The 15,717-nt window shown below is 39.2% G+C and overlaps 1 pseudogene; it reads left to right on the top strand.

The window, feature by feature from the left end:
- Positions 1–8,057: 8,057 nt before the first annotated feature.
- Positions 8,058–15,103, top strand: LOC118662478 (annotated as a pseudogene).
- The last annotated feature ends 614 nt before the right edge of the window (positions 15,104–15,717 follow it).

Below are 15,717 nucleotides of genomic sequence, written 5' to 3'. Positions count from 1 at the left end.
ATCTGGGACCTCTCAGGGGATGTTGGAGAGCTGGTTTCAATCTGATCCCCACAGGCCAGGCTGAGGAACCTCACTGGTGCATGAATCCGTTCACCGGGCCTCTAGTGTTGAATAAGAGTGGTGAAAGCAGACATCCAGTCTTGTTCCTGTTCTTAATGGAAACACTTTTAGTTTTTGCCCATTTTGTATGATGATGTCAGTGGGTTTGTTAAATATGGCCTTTATTATGTTGAGATATGATCACTCTATTCACACTTTGCTGAGAGTTTTTATCGTAAATGGGTGCTGGATTTTGTTGAATGTTTTTTCTGCATCTATTGATATGATCATGTGATTTTTATCTTTCATTTTGTTTATGTGATGTATCACACTTATTGTTTTGCAAATATTGTACCAGCCTTGCATCCCCTGAATAAATCCTACTTGGTCATGGGATATGCTCTTTTCAGTGTACTGCTGGATCAGATTTGCTAATATTTTGTTGAGAATTTTAGCATTTATGTTCATTAGAGATATTGGCCTGTAATTTTCTTTCTTTGTAGTGTCTTTGTCTCTTTTGGAACTAGGATAGAGCTTGGAAGTGTACCTTCCTCTTGAATTTTTCAGAATAATTTTAGGAGGATGTGTGTTCTATTTTGAATGTTTGGTAAAATTCTCCTGTAAATCCATCCAGTCCTAGAGTTTTATTTGCTGGGATTTTTTTTTAACTGCTTCAATTTCTTTAGTTGTTATTAGCCTATTTAGGTTTTCTGATTCTTTCTGATTCAGTTTTGGAAGATTATATGTTTCTAGAAATTTGTCCATTTTGTCCAGGTTGTCCAGTTTGATGGCATATAGTTGTTCATAGTATTTTCTTACAATTCTTTGTATTTCTGTGGTGTCAGTTGTTATATTGCCTCTTTCATTTCTGATTTTATTTATTTGGGTCCTCTCTCTTCGTTTCTTGATGAGTCTGGCTTAGAGTTCATCAATCTTGTTTATCTTTTCAAAGAACTAGCTCTTATTTTCATCAATTTTTTTCTATTGTTTTTTTTTTTAGTCTCTATGTCATTTATTTCCACTCTGATCTTTATTATTTCCTTCCTTCTACTTCCTTTGGGCTTTTCTTGCTGTTCTCTTTCTAATTCTCTTAATTGTATTAGATAGTATTAGATAGTTTATTAGAGTTTTTTTATTTTTATTCTTTTTTCTTGAGGTAGGCTATAAATGCTATGAATTTCCCTCTCAGGAATGCTTTCACTGTGTCCCATAGATTTTGGATTGTTGTATGTTCAATTTCATTTGTTTCCAGAAAGTTTTTTATTTCTTCTTTGATCTCATTGGTAACCCATTTATTGTTTAATAACATATTATTTATTCTCCATGTATTTGAATGTTTATGAGATTTTTTTAATTATAGTTAATTTCTAGTTTTATGCCACTGTCATCCGAGAAGATGCTTGATATGATATCGATCTTCTTGAACTTGTACAGTGTTATTTTGTGTCCTAACATATGGTCTACCTTTGAAAATGTTCTGTGTGCATTTGAGAAGAATGTATATTCTGCCTCTTAGAGATTAAGTGTTCTATGAATATCAATTAGATCCATTTGATCTAGTGTATCATTTAAGGCTGCTGTTTCCTTGTTGATTTTTTCTCTGCATGTTCACTGTGGCATGGAAGTCCTAGCCACAGTGATCAAACAAAAAAAGATAAAAGGCATCCAAATTGAAAAGGAGGTTGTAAAATTATCAGAATTTTCAGATGACATGATATTTTACATAGAAAACCCTAAAGACTCCACCAGGAAATTATTAGACATAATAAATGAATTTGGCAAGGTAGCAGGATACAAAATCAACATCCAGAAATAAATGGCATATTTATACACCAATAATTAACTCTCAGAAAAAGAAACTTTACAAAAAATCCCATTTACCATTGCAACGCAACAACAACAAAAAATAAGATACCTAGGAATAAACTTAACCAAAGACGTAAAAGATCTGTACTCAGAAAACTAAAGGACATTAAAAAACAAAATGGAGGAAGGCACAAACAAGTAGAAGCATATAACGTGTTCATGGATTGGAAGAATTAACATAATTAAAATATCCATACTACCCAAAGCAATCTATAGATTCAACCCAATTCTTATTAAAATATCAATGGCATACTTCACTAGCCTAGAACAAATACTCCTAAAATTTATATAGAATGAAAAAGGACCCTGAATAAACACAACAATCTTGAGAAAAAAGAACAAAGTTGAAGGGGTCACAATACTGGTTATCAAACTATACTACAAAGCCATTATAATCAAAAGAGTCTAGTACTGGCACAAGAACAGGCATATAGACAAATGAAATAGAACAGAGACCCCAGAAATAGACCCATACCATTCAGGTTGATTAATATTTGACAAAGGAAGAAAGAACATACAATGGAGTAAAGACAGTCTCGTTAACAAATGGTGTTGGGAAAATTGGACGGGTATACGCAAAAAGATGAAACTAGATCACCATTTACACCATACACAAGAATAAACTCAAAATGGATAAAAGACTTAAACATAAGTCGTGAAACCATAAAAAAAATCCTAGAAGAAACCATAGGCAGAAAAATCTCAGACATCTCACATAACAGAATTTTTGCCAATACATCTTCTAGGTCAAGAGAAACAAAGGGAAAAGTAAATAAATGAGACTACGTCAAACTAAAAAGCCCTACACAGCAAAAGAAACCATCATCAAAATGAAAAGAGAACCCACTATATGGGAGAACATATTTGCCAATGATAGGGGTTAATTTCAAAAATATATAATGAGAAAAATATTTAACAAATAATTATTCAAAAATAATTTGTAGCCCAGCCGACATGGCTCATTGATTGAACCAGGCGGGGGTCATAGTTTGATTCCCAGTCAGGGCACATGCCTCGGTTGCAGGCTCGATCCCCAGTGTGGGGTATTCAGGGGAGAGCTGATCAATGATTTTCTCTCATTGTTGATGTTTCTATCTCTCTCTTCCTCTTCCTTCCTTTGTGAAATGGTAAAAATTAAAAAAAAAAAATTGTAACCGTAAGGAGTGCTATGAATGAAAATTAAAGGATGCTTTGAGAAAAAATAATGAGGAAAAAACTAACCAAGACTCCTGAGTCCTTGGGATTTCCACTTCACACGAGTTCCTTGGTTTTGTACAAACTGAGCCTTCTCTCTGGTGAGGCAGAGTATAAGAAGTTTCCCTCATGCCTTCGACCTTCCTCTTGACCATGGGTACCAGTGTGCAGTTGGTGTTTCATGGACACACTCACCTTTGGCAGGAAGATGAGCATGGCACAGAGCTTATGGTTGGCAGGCACATCCTGAGCTTCCATAACTCCAAATTATTATTGGATTGCCTCATGTCATGACTGACCCTTGGCTCCCCTTGGTAATGGATCTGGCCATCTGCAAAAGCAAGCTGTTCCCTCCCAAATTCTGGTCAACACTTTCCCTTCCCTCAAAAATGACAGCAAATATAATACCCTGAGTTCTTCCCTCTCATGACCTCTTTTGCTGATCTATTACCTAGAACTACACTGGCTATTGCCAGAAAATTACACCAACTAAAACCAAAGTCTTTAATATTCATTGATTAAGAATTATAAGGTCCAAATCTTGGTGCCATATTAGGGATTTGGGGCTCCTTAGGTTCAGAAGACTTCTCCAGTTGCAATAGTTGTTCTTTCCAATATCACAAAAAAAAAAGACATCGAGACTGCAGAACCATTGTAACCTGTAAAAGATAAGGTCTACCAGGGCTTCTGCTCCAAGTTCATTCCTGTATGGTGTTACATTCAAGGAAATAATAATCCATCAGCCAAACCACATCTATAATGCAAGTTGAATTTTTCCAGAAATCTATTGAAAGGGGATTCCATTAGTCCATTTTAACTTTTAAGATAACTTTAATTCCTGTTTGCTAATATTTGTTCTTTTCTACTTTTTTGTCCTTTTCAATATTTCACATCTATAGTAGCTTCCCCAATGACTTCTCTCTTCTCCTCTTAAAACTATCCTAATTCTCCATCCAACCAGACCCATTGCACTTCAGAACTTCATCACCAACCTTCTCCCTCCCTGGATTTGTTCTTCCAAAGTCCTGAGATAAGAGCTTTTCTCTCTCTCCAGTTTGGACCAGCTCAGTAGGAACTGGCCCTCTGAGTCCTGTCACTCTGGCCAATGGCTTGATTCAGGAAAAAGAGCGGACAGGTGTACATTCTCCCACATTGTCTGTTCTTGGTTTCATTACTACCACATCTTTAACCAGGAATTAATTCATTCTTTTTTCAAAGAGAAGAACCAGGGCAGTTATTACTAACATACTAGTGTTTGTTGATTAAGAAAATAGAAAATGGCAAAAAGCTAATGCAAAATTAGTAAACTTTTTATTCAACTGACTAGCATATACTAGTACATTCAATTAAAAACATGTGTGTATGTAAATACATCTGCATATATACCCCAAAACACATATATAGGGTTTCCCAAAAATTGTATACTCACACTTTAAATAATTATAAAAGCAATGTTTCTTCAAAATACATTTCATTTTCAAAATTGAGCTATCAGCTGTTCAAGTGTGAATACATTTTTCAGACATCTTGTATACAGTCATGTGCTACACAACAATATTTCAGTCAATGATGAATCTCATATACAAGAATGGCATACAATCTAGCCGTGGTATGTAGTAGGCTATACCATCTTGGTTTATGTAAGTGCACTCTACGATGTTTGCATAGGGATGAAACTGCCTTACGATGCATTTCTCAGAATGTATCTCTATCATTAGGCAGTACATGAATACACACACACACACACACACGCAGATCTCGATTCCCTGTAAAAGATGCCTAGCTCCTCCAAGCTTGGCAAGAGTGTGAATCCTCCCATGCCCCCTTCACCATAATCCCTTCTCCACAGCCCACAGGCTGGAACCCATAAATGTCTGTCAGTCAATTAACTTAGTTAATACTTATCACATACCACCAACATTTTTTATACTTTAGCTTAAAGTATTACTTTTCATGAAACCTCCAAAGTGTTTGAAGTTAGGAGTAAATAAAACTCACCTTGGTCCTAAGTATGTCACAATTTGAGGACTCTTGGACAGAGTCTAATCATGTGTCTTTGATACGTATCTGACTTTTTGCTCTGTGGAAAGCCCCATAAATCCTTACACGGGGAGTCAGCTTTGAGCCATTACTTGTGAATGCTAATTGTACACAACGTGAGTGGAGAATGTGGTTGATACTGGCTTCCCAACCTGCAGCTTTGTTGCATAATCCCTGGTTTGCCAGCTGGGACTTTGATGGGGCATTTTACAGTGCTGCCTTTGCTACCCTACTGAAACATTATAATCACATAAAATGTCACACTGTAGGATTGTAAGTAATGCAGAGTCTGCTCTTGGCATCTGTGCCTTAATCACCTCGTTTCATCGCTTCACTGCCCACTTAAGAGTCCTTGGAAGGCTTCCTTCCACATGAATAGGGGTGTGGAGTTAAATCAGGCACGCCTGGCAAAGACACCCTCATTTCCAATTCCAGTTCCAATTCCAGTTCAACAGCTCAGCAAAGGTGGTGTTGAGAAGCTCCCTCAACTTCCCTGTGATCTTATTTAATCAGCATTTCCGCAGCCTCCAGAGCAGTCACTTCCCTCTTTCAGGTGTGGGACACTCCGGAAGGCACACAGTGGCCACTTATCATGCTCTCAGTTCCACCAAGCAGAACCTTGACCTCAGCCTAGTTCCCACCTTGGAGAAATATTAAGGATGTGTCTGGGCGAAATATCTGAGTTGATGTAATTCTTGTCCCTACCTGGTTCCATCGTGTCTATAGACAAAATGAAGTCCCTGGTGTCTCTCGCGGTTCTCATGCTGACTATGATGCCAATGCAGACACAGTGTAGACTTTCCCCCATTGTCAGAAGCCAACTACTAGCTAATTTCACCCAACATTCTGGTGAATGGAACAGAGATTTGTAGCATGAGCACAAAATAGCCCATTGGTGGAGTGAGGAAGAACTAGGGGAAACTTTGAGGACCAACTTCTGCAGAAAATAGTAAATGGACTAACTCAAAGGCCTAATGTCACTGGATTTAGCTCCTAGCTCTGCCTGTTCCTTCTCCTGCCAGAGGCATCTGGTGGCCTTTTTGGGGTGCTCTCACAATGTCAGGCAGTAAGGTGGCTGTGTAGCTGGCATGAAGAGCCAAGCATGCACTGCTGATGTGAATAATGATGCAACCAGGATCCACTTTATTCAAAATAGACCATGGCTTCTTTATATGAATGCCTTTGATTTTGGCAAATGCATAAAAAGGCAAAAGTCAACGAACAAGGGCAGGAGGGGAGGGAATGCAAGTCCTTCCCTTGTTCATTGAGCCTGTATTCTTCCAGGCTGTCAAACACTCAAGTGCTAAATAACACAGCACATTGTCCATAGTCTCCAAATCTGCTATACATTCTAACCATCTGGGAACTTTCAAATATCTCAATGCCCAACTCTCAGCCCACCCTAAATACAGCCAAATGGTTGACGGAGGGAGCAAGTCATCAGTAGTTTTATGAAGATCCACACACGGGTGAACCTAGAGCATATTATCCCAAGTGAAATAAGTCAAATGAGGATGACAAATATCATGATTTTACCTGGAAATTAAAAAATGTGGAATTTAAAAAACAAAACAAAACAAAAACCTAAGTGAACAAACAAAACAGAATCAAGTTCATAGAGAACAAATTGATGGTTGCCAGATGGGAGGGAGGTTGGGAAAATGGGTAAAAAAGACAAAAGGGTTAAGTAATACAAAATAGCCAGTTATAAAAATTGTCACAGGGATGTAAAGTACAGCAAGGGAATATGGTCAATAATATTGTAATAACTATGTATGATGTCAAATGGGTACTAGACTTATCAGAGTGATCAATTCATAAGTCATATAAATGTCTAATCACCATGTTGTACGCCTGAAACTAATAAAATATTGTATGTCAACTTAAAAAAATTTAAACAAAGAAAGATCCCAAAAGTATTCCAATGTGTAGCAGTTTGGGAACAGCCAACAAAGGGTTTATGAACATAGACCCTGGGATTGGACCTGGGTTTGAATCTTGACTCCACGATTCACCAGCTCTGTCACTTTGGACAAGCTATGTCTGGGCTTCAACATTCTCATTTACAAAATGTAGTATCTCACAAATAGCACTAGTACTGTATCTCACAGGGTTTCTATGAGAATTAAATAATGTATTATTTGCAAAGTGCTTAGATCCATTCCTGGAAATATACTGAGAGCTATAAAAGCTTGTTAAGAAGAAAAATACCCATGCCAAACTCCTTCTTATGTCAAGGCCTGTGCTCTTGCTGTTATTTCTGTCTGGACTTCATCCTCTTAACTGTCATGGCCAATAGGTAGCCCACCTACCTTAGTTACACTTCATCTTAGTGGGCTCTTTTATTCTCAGATGGAGTGTATTTTAGTTGTCTCCTCCTAGAATGTAAACCCAGCAAAGAGCAGGATCTGTTTTATCTCTAGAGTAGAGATTGAGTAAATGAGTGAGTGAAGAAATGGGAGCATGGGGTGATCTCATTCCTTGGTAATGTGAAGGGCAGCTATTAAAGGAAAGACATCCAGGCTTTTGGACAGAGACCCTTCCACGGGCCCCCAAATGTTCATGATTCAGATACAACCTTTGGGGTTACTGTGGGCGGGTCACCGTGGCTGGGAAGAGGTAAATATGGTAAACCTTGTGCAATAAGAACCTTGCCTGTAAACAAGAGACACGGCCTCTCCCTGAAAATCTAGACCTGATAAGATTGTGCGCCAGATAATTACCTCATTTGAATTTTCTCATTTCATTTCAGTAAATGGTTCATACCTATTTTATTTCATTTAAAGCTTACCCATTTTCATTTTTATAAATTGCTGTACCCTCCAGGGTCTCCAGTTCTCACTCACTATATGGGTATGAGAGACTAATTTTCAAGAGTTTAAAACCAAATGAAATACAGGAGGACCTAAACAAAGGTGATGAAGAGATTTTTAACTTCTAGAGATAGCATTGTGGACATCAGTAATAAGATTCCGTAAGTATCGCGGCAGTCTTTCTGTGTCTCATTTATGATTTGATATTTCTACTTTTGTTAATCATCCTGTAGGTATGTTCCATTTCATGGAACATGATAAACCCTAATCTGGAACCTCATGTCATCCTGAAGGTGATCTGAGTTACAAAGTCACCTCCCTTTACAGTGGGATGCACTGTGGACTCTGGTAAACTCGAGCCCCTGTTCCTGTACATTTCAGATCATAACTACAAAGTCTCTGACTACGAAGTTGGTATCAGAGAACCTAAATCAGCTGAAGTTCCACTGAATGTGACAAAGATTCTCTGAGTGTATGTCTGCGATTTCAACTGAAATTACTGAAGTATCAATTTATGGTCATGTTTTAGGAACAAGAATATAACTTAATTTGAACTTTTATCTAGAATTCCTCACAATAAGAGGCAACGTAGTCCATATAGGCTGGTTCTTTCTCAAGGGTTTGTGACAGGCTTGACTGAATTAAACAGAAGAAACTCCACAGAGGGTCCACAGGTCTCAGTACAGGCTTTTCTAGCCCTGCCCTTCTATACCTCCTCCACCTACAGTGCCCAGAACAATGGTCTCTCCACCTTCAGGCTCAAGAACCCAGAGACTCCTGAACCTCAGTTATCAAAGCAAGGTTCCAGGAAGCTCAGAGTTTGTTTCTAAGTCAAGCTCCTCATGAATAACATTCAATGGTAGCTGCAAACCAAAATGTGTTCTGGATGGATGCATCAAAACTTCGAAGTTTTCTATTAACCAGTATTTTGCTGTAGATGATTACATCAGCAATATCATCCTTTCCTTCATTATTGTCCACTGGAGGTATGGGATTCTGTCCCCATAAGGCCACCAAGAGATGTTGTTATTGATCTAAAAGTTGAGCCATGGTTACAGATTAGGTTTTGATCTTTCAGCTGTTTTCTGCTCTGCAAAAATATTAAAGACTTTGCCTACATTTCCAGATTATGTGTGCTCACCACTGAACTATCTCTCCCTTTGGCCCTTTTCCCTTCCCCCACATGGCTGCTATGCATTTCAGTCTTGGACATTTAGATCAATGCTTCTAAAAATTTAATATGGCCGAAACTGGTTTGGCTCAGTGGATAGAGCGTCGGCCTGCGGACTGAAGGGTCCCAGGTTCGATTCCGGTCAGGGGCATGTACCTGGGTTGCGGGCACATCCCCAGTAGGAGATGTGCAGGAGGCAGCTGATCGATGTTTCTCTCTCATTGATATTTCTAACTATCTCTCTCCCTTCCTCTCTGTAAAAAATCAATAAAATATATTTAAAAAAATAAAAATAAAAATTTAATATGTATACAAATTACCTGGGGATGTTTCAAAATGTACATTCTGATTTAGTAGGTCTCAGACATGCCCAAGACTCTGCATTTCTAACAGGTGTCCAGGAGACTCACTGCTGCTGGCCTACAACCACACATTGAGTAGCAAAAATCTACAATTTTTGTATTTTCCCTCGCCAAAGCCATCAAAATCGCTTCTGTTGAAAGTGACTCTTGACCATGAAGGTTCAACTGAGAGAGTTGTCTTGGTGTGCTTCCATCTTCAGGAGTATTGCCATTTTACATAACCAATAATTATTTGCCAAAGGATTAAAGGTCTTCTTGTGGAATGCTGGTGCTGGAGATGGTTTGAGTTGGGCCCAAAGGACATCCTTCTCAGATTGTCTAAAATCCTGACTATTGTCTATGCAGGCATACCTCAGACATACTGCAGGTTCAGTTCCAGAGCACTGCAATAAAGAAGTATCACAGTAAAGCAAGTGGTAATTGTTTTTGCTGGTGGAGGGTCTTGCCTTCAGTTTGTAAAAAATCCCACATCTGGGAAGGACAATAAAGCAAAGTGCAATAAATGAGCTACGTCTGTAATGTGAGGCCCCACTTGCATAGAGCAAAGCCTAGGCATGAAGCCAGTGCCAGGCACATACATGTGTGTGGCTACAGCAAACACAAAGGGAGGTAAGGACCCCAATGTGATGGGACACAAGGTCTCTCGCCCTCCACACAACTATCTGCCTCTGTGCTGCTGGTTTCTTCTACATCAGGACCACAGCGCAAGAAGATAGGCATTGCCACCTCTTCTGCAGGCTCAGCTGACCATACGTTCTGCTGGAAGATTCGTTCCTTATAGAAATGTCACCAGCAGAAAAGGCAGCAGGTGGAGGGTGGTTTAAACCAACTCTTGCTTTGTCATCTGGAGCAGCTGATGGGGGTGGGAGAAGAACAGGAGTGAAGCTCCCTTAACTGTTTTTCTCTCCTTTGTTCTTCTTAGGATTATTTTATTTATAGCTAGGAAAAAAATAATTACCCACAGCTGTGTTTCTCAATTGCAGGGCACTTAAGGCAGCATTTCCACCCACCAGGTCACTCCTCCCTGCGGATTCTCCTGGGAGGAGCCGCCGGGTCCCCTTCTCTGCAGCCCTGTGACCTCCTGGCATCATCAAGTCTTGAGAGGACTGAGGTTGTCAGCCAGTGACCTTCCGCACAGACCTTCTCTATGACTTGTCTGGGATCATTAGCTTAATTTCTTTATCTCATTCCAGTATGAGATGAATAGATTTGAAGATGAATAGCTCCCCTCTGGGTCCTTCTTAGAGTTAGGAGAATTATGATTAATTTAGCAGATTGCTTAGTAGCTAGAGCTCCAAACTGACTCAGGTCAAAATCCTAGTTTACCTTCTTTAACTGCTATTTCCTGATCTGTAGAGTGTGCATGATGATAGCACCAGCCCCACTGATGCAAGATTAAATGAATGCATGCAAAGTATTTACTCACATGTTTGAGCAGAAGTATTCAACAAATGGTAGCAATTACTAGATGGGTGCTGGTGAGGGAGGATTAGCAGGAACCATACAATTAAAGCTGGAAGCATCCCTGCAGGTCACCTAGGCCAGTGTATTGCAAGGTTTATCGGGTATGAGGATCACCTGAGCACAGATTGCTGGGCTCCACCCAAGATGACAGAATTCAGTAGGTCAAGGTTAGAGCCCATTAATTTGCATATGTAACAAGCTCTTAGGTGATGCTTTTAGTACCAAGTAGCTAAACTAACCCATTTCTGACACAGTGTCCCTAGGCCCACCACTCCTACTCATGTAAAATGTTTTGTAAGCTCTGTTGGACAACTGTTATGATGGTGGATAAAAGGAAATGAATCCATGATGGTGCTAGATAATGAATCTTGAACTTTAAATGTATTACTTTATCCTCACAACAATTTATGGAGTTACTTACAGTTGTTTCTATTTTTATTATTTTGTTTTGCTTTCTTTCTAAAATGACAAAACTGAGGCTAAAGATAACTTAGGTGCCTAGTCACTTGCACACAGTAAGACACTGAAGAGCCAGAATTTGAACCAAGTCTCTGAGACCTAAGTACTTGTGTCAGTGATGTTCAGTTTGTATCTGGGAACTCCTACCTCACAACGCATTTAATTGTTGGGTAACTCTTAAAGGTTGGAATATGTTTTTGTTTTTATACTGAGCTATAATCTGCCTCTATGGAGTCACTGGCTTTAGTTATGGTTTCTGAATCTTCAGTAGAATTGAAAAGGATTTAATAACATTTGAGTAGACAGAAGACAATCATTTCCGTTGTTGCAAATTTAGTAATGGTTAAGTGAATAGCTCCCAAAATGGGGTTCCTTAGTTCAAATCCTGACTCTCATACTTAGGGTCTTGTGTGACTTTGGGTAAGTTTCTAACTTCTCTGTGCCTCCATTTTTTTAATCTTAATTTTCTTAGTATTAGTACCTTCATCACCATGTTGAGAGAGAAAAAAACAACAGTTTAATGTATGTACAGAATCACAGGACAATTTTAGCTTTCATGATTTCAATCCCTAAAATCCCTGTAAAGTCTTCATAAAGTCCATTCTGCCTGAGGTCTTAAAAGTTGGAGAAACAGATATTTTTCTCCTCCTTGTGATATGACTACATTTAGCAGTGGCTTCTTTACAGTGTTTGCTGGTGATTAGAGGTGCAGGATACAAAGAATATCAAGAGCAGCTGTGTTTTTCATCAGCGACTGGCCCCTGAGTTAAACCAACCAAGTTGTTATATAGCTACTCTATTTTCTTATAGAAGTGATTCTGCTTCTTGTATTTTACTGGAGAGAGATGGAGCCTTCAAGGTGCTAAAGGCAACTGCCCACGCATGTCCCAGCCAGAGCTCCTAAAACTGCAAAGGAACCAAAGGATGGGAAGATAAAAATACCTAACAACCCAAGGCTGGAGATTTTTAGTGCTTCTCAAAAATAATTCTTTAAGTTAAAGAAGTAATATAAATGATGAGGCAAAGGAACACAAATATTATTTATACCTCCTGCCTTAGATTGATAAAAACGAAAACAACAACAACAAACACACAGCCTGAATTCGCCTCCCTTTCTTATATGTCTGTCCTTGGGAATGTGACTTTTCAGCCCCTCCCATCTAAGGGTGGAGTCTATTTCCTTAACTCTTGAATCTGGGTTTGGCCATGTGACTTGTTTTGGCTCAGACTTCAGCAGACGTGTTACCTTGCTAGTACCAAGCCTGAGCTGAAGAAGTCTTGCATTCTTATTGGAACTTGGCCAACACCCCATGAGTAAATTCACACTAGCTGGCTAGACAGTGACACACATGGCCCAGTCACTCCATTGCCCCACATAAGTGAGTGAGGCCATGCAAGACCAGCCAGCCCCCATCTGTCTATAACAGTGGTTCTCAACCTTCCTAATGCCGCGACCCTTTAATACAGCTCCTCATGTTGCGGTGACCCCCAACCATAAAATTATTTTCGTTGCTACTTCATAACTGTAATTTTGCTACTGCTATGAATCGTAATGTAAATATCTGATATGCAGGATGTATTTCCATTGTTACAAATTGAACATAATTAAAGCATAGTGATTAATCACAAAAAAAAATATGTAATTATATATGTGTTTTCCGATGGTCTTAGGCAACCCCTGTGAAAGGGTCATTCGGCCCCAAAGGGGTCGTGACCCACAGGTTGAGAACCTCTGGTCTATATAACATTATTAAAGACTCATAGGCAAGCCGAGGCAAGATTAGCCTGGTCTGCTCTAGAACAGCAGAACCACCTAGCTGACCCACAGACTCATAATAACTAATCACGTTCATTGTTTTTCCCCTCTGAGATTTGAGATTTTTTTCACATTGATAGCTAACTGATCCATCCCTTGATGAGTTAATAGGGATAAAATAACAACAACCATATTAAAATCAATAATACTACTTATATAGTTCAAACTGAAGAAAACTGTTAATTCAGCCATTTTTGACTTACAAAACTAGCAATTTCATGTCAACCAACCTAACATTATTAAGTACTTTTCACATGTCAGGCACTATTTTATATGGATTGTCTTATTTAATCTTTACAAGTGCTCTATAAAATAGACACTGTCATCTTCATTTTACCAATGAGGAAATACAGATTTTAAAAGTATCCGTTGAAGGAGTAAATAAAAGGAAGGGAAATATTTCTCAAAGTCACATGACCAATACATGGTAGGATAGGAATTTGAGCTTAAATTGGCTCGATCCTTCTGCTACTGTACTTTCTACAACGGGAAGCAGACAGTAATGACATTTAACAAGTATTCACTAGGCATCATGTTGTTCTATGACCTTTACATGCCTTATCTCATTTAATCGTCACATATAACCCCATGAGGTTGATGTGATTTATGCATGGGGAAGCCAAAGAACTCAAATGCTCAGTAATTTAACCAAGACAATACAGAAAGTAAATTTCCAGGCCGGAATTTGAACCCAGGCAATACTCCAGAAACCATAATCAATTATACATGGCACCTTCCAAAGAACTGAGAAAAAAGAAATGGAAGGAGAGAATGGAGTTTCCATATACAGAATCCTAGTGAATGTTTTGTATCTCTAAGTGTCTCAATTAACCCAGATTCATTGTGTAAAAAACAAAACAAAAAGCAAACAAAATAATAACACACCCTGGTTTTGTAAAGGCTCTTCCTTCCAAAAAGGGCATCTCTGTCCACATTATTACATGTCAACTTTGGGGAAACCAGGTTAACCTCCTTATGGAGACATGGCAGGTGACCGTTCTGCGAGGTCCTTGGAGAAACCCCACATTCTCTACAGCAGCTGACCACTGAAGCCTGAGATTTCCACTATTGGTGTCACGCCTCTGAATTAAGGCATCATCACCTGCAAGCCCTTGTAAAAATGCAAAGGTGTTGCCTGTGAAGATTAATATTATGCAAACTTAAATTAGGGTACACAAACCTAGGGGCAAACAGAAACAATATATAAAGAAAACAATGGAAGTGAGCCTGGTGTCGTATGAGAGGGGTTGGTGGGGACTGTGACAAATCCAAGCATACATTTCCCCCTCTAAATGGGGATTCTGGTACTAATGTCAAGGCAATTGGCGTCATTGACAATGACAGATGTTGTTACTTACAAAAGAAGACAACAGGGCTCTTTCTGATCTGCCATCTGCAGTGGAGTCGCCGCCAAGAGGCAGATTAACGTGAAAACCCTCACAGGGAAGATCATCCCTTTGGAGGTTGAACCCTCAGATACGATAGAAAACGGAAAGGCCAAGATCCAGGATAAGGAAGGAATTCCTCCTGATCAGCAGACTGATCTTTGCTGGCAAGCAACTGGAAGATGGACGTACTTTGTCTGACTACAACATTCAAAAGGAATCCACTCTTCATCTGTGTTGAGACTTTGTGGTGGCATTAAGAAAAGGAAGAAGTCTTACACCACTCCCAAGAAGAACAAGCATAAGAGAAAGAAGGTGAAGCTGGCTGTCCTGAAATACTACAGTGTGGATGAGAATGGCAAAGTCAGTCGCCTTCATCAGGAGTGCCCTTCAGAAGAACGTGGTGCTGGAGTGTTTATGGCCAGCCACTTTGACAGACATTATTGTGGCAATGTTGTCTGGCCTATTGCTTTAACAAACCAGAATATAAGTAATTATATTTGGGTTAATAAAAGACATGAACTAACATTTAATTGTTGAATATTATTCCAGTGAATTTTTTAAGCACCAAAAGTTGATGGATCAAATTGATAAACTATACTTTGGCAGAAGAATTTCATTATATTTAATATCAGCTGTCTAGATATTAAACCAGTTTGTGTTTCTGTCAAGAAAAAAAAAGAAAGACAACACAACTAGATATTTGGGGATAACTTTCCCTGTACAATATTACCAAGAAAAATAAAACTGGTCTGTGGGCTAGAATTGACGTGTAGGCAGCTAGTTTGAAACCCTGTGCTTAGATCAGTGTATCACTTCCTTAAAGCAGAGCTACTTCCAAGTGAGGTCTCTGCACCAGGGACATCAACATCACCTGGCAGCTGGTTAGAAATGCAAAACCTTGGGCCCCACCCCAGATGTTCTGAACCCAAACATCTGTGAGTATGACCCCAGTTTCTGGGTTTAACAAGCCCTTCAGGTGATTCTCTTACACACCAAGATATGAGTAGTCCATATGCAAGAAGAACCGGATATGCATCTGTGTGTGCAAGGAGTCAAGGACAGGGTCTGTAGCTGACAGAACAGAAACTCTCCAGTCCTCAGGGTC

The sequence above is a fragment of the Myotis myotis genome, unplaced genomic scaffold (assembly GCF_014108235.1).
Source record: "Myotis myotis isolate mMyoMyo1 unplaced genomic scaffold, mMyoMyo1.p scaffold_m19_p_9, whole genome shotgun sequence".
NCBI lineage: Eukaryota > Metazoa > Chordata > Mammalia > Chiroptera > Vespertilionidae > Myotis > Myotis myotis.
This window is presented reverse-complemented; position numbering and strand designations above follow the sequence as displayed.